Here is a 5,557-nt window from a genome sequence, read left to right as displayed (position 1 = left end):
TTCATGTTTAAAGCCAAGGCCAATTCGGCCTCTAACTAGGAGCTATAAATTCGGGCAGAATAAAGAACATCAAACCCTAATTTTTTCCAATTTTCTTCCAAACAGCAATTGATTGCAATTAACCACTTTTTCCACCTCATAGAGTCCTTAAACATCATTTCCAATTATCATATATAACCACACAATCATATCCATATGAAAACAGAAAAATCCCCAATAATTATAAAACTTCACCAAGTCAACCACAACTCAAGATATAATCCATCAAACCATCTCTTTAGCCATCACAAGTCACTAATTTAGCATAATCAAAAACAAAGAAAGGATTGCTAGACATGAACCTTGAAATATCAAGAAAGTTGATGGCTTAGTCCTTTGCCTTCTCTAATCACTCCACCACTACCTTCAATCTTCCTAAACAAGTGACTTTTGTGGAGGAATTTGAAAGTTTAACGGTTGATTCACAAGATTGAGCAAGAAATGGAGTTGGAGTTGAAGGCTTTCTTCTTGTTTCTCCTCCTCAAAAATTCGGCCAAGAAGTTTGCAAAATGAAGAGATTTTTGGTCAATTTCAATTAAATGGCAAAGTTATGAATAGTAGTCAAACTCAAGACTAAATCTTATGGTGACACTTGTCACCTTTAGGTTTAAAACTTATCTTTTTGTCTCCCCAATACAAATATCTTAACACTTTGTAAAATAATATCACTTAATACAAAATTCCAACAAGTTGTCAAAAATATAATGCATTTACCGCACTAGCGGGTCCCACGTCCAAAATACGCTCTTAATTTTTCAAAAACTAACCGATACTAGAAAAATCATTTCAAAACTATCTTTGCTCATAAACTTTACCTGGGGAATTTTTCTAATAAATAAAATGTAGAAAAGGCGGGCGATTAAATAAATAAACCCTAGAAAATTAGAAAACTTCCAGGTTCTCACACTCATTCTTTTCGGGCGTCACATGGGATGTGTTGTTTTGAAAATTTTGATGTCAATTATTCATCAATTGCTCATTAAATGTTTCTAAAACCTTTGTCTCAAAAATGGAGCGAGTTGGGGCTGATTTCATTGTACCAAACTTTTGAAAAGAAAGAAAGGGTCGAGTTGGCAGATTAGCTTTGAAAATTTTCCAAACTTTGGTCATTTTGTTAACTGCCTTCCCGTATGAATTTTTACCTGAATTTTGATAGGGAAGTTGTCCATATACGGAAGTTTAAGTGTACCAAATTTGGTGTAATTTCAATAACCTTTCGATATCCAAATGATGTTCAAAAGATGGCTCTGCAAATCTGGAAATTTCTGATCACTGTGCAAAATTCAGTTGACTTTGAACTGTCATATCTTGATGCTCAAAACTCCGAATTTAGTTCCGTTTGTCATGTTTGAAACCTTATTTGGAACTCTTACTATATTATGAATTTTAAGGGCTGATTCACTTTCTGTGAATTATGCCGAATTTCTAAATTTCGCCGAAAACCAAGACTGGTTCTGTCTTACCTCCTTGAATCAGCAACTTTGAGCTAAAAAATGAATGCCTTCGGTTTGGAATCTTGGAAAAGTACCAAATGTTGACCTTGGTCCCTAACTTTTGATGATTACAAAACAAATGGATGTTACTAACATCTCCTCAAAGGCCTTTTCTGAAATGAAACAAATCAGGTTCAAAGATTAAGCACATTTGAAAGGGACAAAATATGCTGAAACTGTCGGACGCACAAAAAGATTGCATCGACCATCCGACAACCATTGAGTATCTTCGGACGCAGAAAATCAGCCTACCAGACGTCCTAACGAATTGAAGAAGAATTTCCAGTTTTACATCATACCTTCGGACGCAGAAAATCAGCCTACCGGACGTCCGAAAGAATTGAAGAAAAACTCTTTATCTCACTGCCTGCTGTCGGAAGCAAAAAACAGGACTACCGGACGTCCGATACTCCAACGGCTAGTTGACTCTTCAGCTATTTTCTATCCGTTGGAAGCATTAATAAGGCACTTTCTTGGTCCTATATAAATAGTGGTTGGTCAGATACTTCAAACAACCTTTGCACACTAAAGATACGAAAGATCCAGAGTGATTTTAGTGAGAAAATACTCTTCAAGAAAGATTTGTAGTCTTAGTGGTGTGAGGTTCATTGTAAGCTTTTCATTTGTGAGTGAATCTTTCATGAGTGTAGATCTGTAAGGGTTGTCTTGAGGGATAGTAAAACTTCCTAACTTGACCGAGTGGAGTTCGAGGCAAGGAGGAGGTGAACCTTCCTTTGTACACAAGAGTGATTGTAATTCATCAACTTGAAGAAACTTGTTTGAATTAATTTACAAGCTCAAGAGGAGCTGGGTAGTTAATTGGTTTGCAATTCTTTCCTTTTTATTTACTTATTGTTACGTTTGTGATCTTTACATTGTTTATCTCTTCCATTCGGTTGTCTTCGATCTTTACAATTGGTATCAGAGCTTGGTCTCCTAGAGATTAAGCTCAATCGGCTTTGGAGTAAAGATGACAACCAACAATGCCATGTTTTTGGAAGGACAATTTGTGATTAAACCACCTATGTTTAATGGGTCAAATTATGTGAATTGGAAAGAAAGAATGATTATCTTTTTGCAATCAATTGATATTGAATTGTGGCTTATTATTAGTGAAGGTCCATATGATGCCTCTTTTATAGATGAAAATACTCATACATCTAGACCAAAAACAAGAAGTGAACTGACTGCTGTGGATAGAGCTCATCTCACCTTAAATGCAAAAGCCATGAATGTGTTATATTGTGCTTTAGATTCAAATGAATCTATTAGAGTCAAGGGTTGCAAGTCAGGTAAAGAAATTTGGGACAAATTGAAAGAAATTCATGAAGGTAGTGAGAATGTTAGAGAACAAAAGAAATCTATCTTAGTTACTAAATATGAGTCATTTAAGATGGAATGTCACGGCCCCACCTCCCCCTAAGGCGAACCAGAGGGTTCGGCGGCGGGCCGCCTGCCCGGCTCTCGCCGGGACTCAGTCGTTCACTACAAACCTCAATTAAATACAAGATACAATCTCAAATAAAAATCAAATATCCCAAAACTTTACATATCAAAAGCGAAGCGTCCACGCTTCCACTGCGCCACTCTGATCCTTGGTCACAATGATTATACAGGAGGAAGTCCAAAACTTGACTATTACACATCCAATCAATTCTAAACGTTCAATACAATCCCAATATGAAGGATTACACAAAAGGAAAACCAAATTCAATCCATACATGAAATAATCCAGGATTAAACACTACAAGCCACTCCTTCGCCTTGAGCCCTGTGGAGGGGAATAAAACATTTTGGGGTGAGCTAGAAGCTCAGCGAGTAACCAAGAAATTCAGTTATCAAATCAGTTTCACAATCGTTCATTTCAATAATGTCATGCTTCAACAATCAATGCACTTTCACTTCTCTCATGAGCCAGTGAAATCATGGTACTTAGACGTCCAACGCTCCAAACAATCATTTAACATTGAACATTAACATTGAACATTGAACATTGAGCCCATTGGTGCTCTACAGGAACATTAAACGGTGGAGGAGACATTGGGGTCCAGCACACGAATTCCAAGTACTCATTTGAGCCAAAACATGTCAAGAACTTATATGCCGGCACACAGGATATGCAATCAAAGAAACGATGCAAGAAACATTTTTAAAGTAACGTTGCAAGTAGTTTAAGGTCACTCACCTCCACGGCTCATAATCCTTGTCCAATATAGCCAATTAACAAACCAGAACCGTAATTGCAGGTCTACAAATCACACTATGCTGTAATTAGTCCAACTCAGTCTATACAGGTCCAAATGCATTGATTCCAAAGGCATGCGGTAGCTAAGACATTAAGATACATTTCATCAGAAGACACCAACATCCAAATCCAAACCAATTCCAGTCAAAACAGACAATTACAATCGCAGTTCGCACATTCTGATCACCCAGAACAGCAACAGTAAAAACGGCATAACTCACTCTACACTACTCCAAATGCCCTGAAATTTTACAAGAATCTCAAACACATCAATACCTACAACTTTCATGTTTTAAGAAAAGGCCAATTCGGCCTCTATATAGGACCAAAAAATTCGGACAGAATGTTCATCACAAAACCCTCACTTTTCAATTTTTGGTCCAAAACAGAAATTGGTTGCAATTTCCTATCATTCACATCCACTAAAGTCATAACCCCTTATTTCCAACCATCATAAACATCCACAACATCAAGATCATATGAAACCAGAAAATTCCTCAAAAAAATAAAAACTCAACCAAATCACTTCAAACCAAGAAATAAACCACAATTTCTAACACCATAGCCACCATTAGGCATAAATTCAACATCATTAGATATAGGAGGGTGTTCATATACCACTTACCAAGTAACCAAGAGAGAGGAAGATGTTGGACACCTTAAGTCTTCAAACAAACTTCACTAAACTACTTCCTAGCACCCAAGGAAGAAATTTTATGGAGTAAAAACTAGATTAAGCAAGTAGTTTGGATGATTTGAGCTAGGAATTTGCCAAGATGTTGAAGAGTTTTGTCTTTCTTCTTGCTAGAGAGGTTCGGCCATCAGGGGGTGAAAAATGGTAAGTTTTTTGTGAATTTTGAAGATATTTAATCCATAAGTCAAAAGGTCAAAACCATGAATAGTAAATCATAAAGTCCACCCAATAGAAAAATGACACATGGCATCTCATTAAATGCAATTCTATCCTTTTGTCTCTCCAATAAAAATATCTTAACACTTTGTAAAATAATATCACTTAATATCGTGAAAATACAAAATTCCAACAAGTGGTTAAAAATATAATGCATTTACCGCACTAGCGGGTCCCACGTCCAAAATACGCTTTTAATTTCTCAAAAACTAACCGATACTAGAAAAATCATTTGAAAACTATATTTGCTCATAAACTTGATCTGGGGAATTTTTCTAATCAAGAAAATGTAGATAAGGCAGGCGTTGAAAACAAATAAACCCTAGAAAATTAGAAAATTTCCGGGTTCTCAAACTCTTTTTTTTCGGGGCGTCACATGGAACCTCATGAAAATATTGATCAAATGTATTGTAGATTCAATGATCTCATTAAGGATTTAGAAGTGCTGGAAAAAGAATACTCTCTAGGTGAGAAAAATAGAAAAATTCTGAATGTCTTGTCCAAAGATTGGGAAAGTAAAGTGACTGCTAATGAAGAGGCTAAAGACTTGAATTTCTTACCTATTGAATCTCTTATTAACTCTCTAACCTCTTATGAGCTGAAATTTAAGTCCAAAGTGCAAGAAGAAGAGGATGCGAAAGGAAGAAGGAGCATTGCTCTAAAGGCATCTCAAGATGAAGATGATTCTGCCTCCCTAGATGGAGATGATGTGGAAGTTGATGATATTGATCTAGCTCTCATCACAAAAAGTTTCAAGAGATTTCTCAACAAACAAAGGTTCAGAAAAGGAGAAAATAGCAACTCATATCCAAATCAGTTCAATAATGCAAGAAATAAAGAAAAATAAGAGGCCAACAAAAGGCAAGGTGA

Source organism: Coffea eugenioides, unplaced genomic scaffold (assembly GCF_003713205.1).
Source record: "Coffea eugenioides isolate CCC68of unplaced genomic scaffold, Ceug_1.0 ScVebR1_115;HRSCAF=498, whole genome shotgun sequence".
Lineage (NCBI taxonomy): Eukaryota > Viridiplantae > Streptophyta > Magnoliopsida > Gentianales > Rubiaceae > Coffea > Coffea eugenioides.
The sequence above is the reverse complement of the archived record's forward strand: the minus strand, read 5'-3'. Positions refer to the sequence as shown.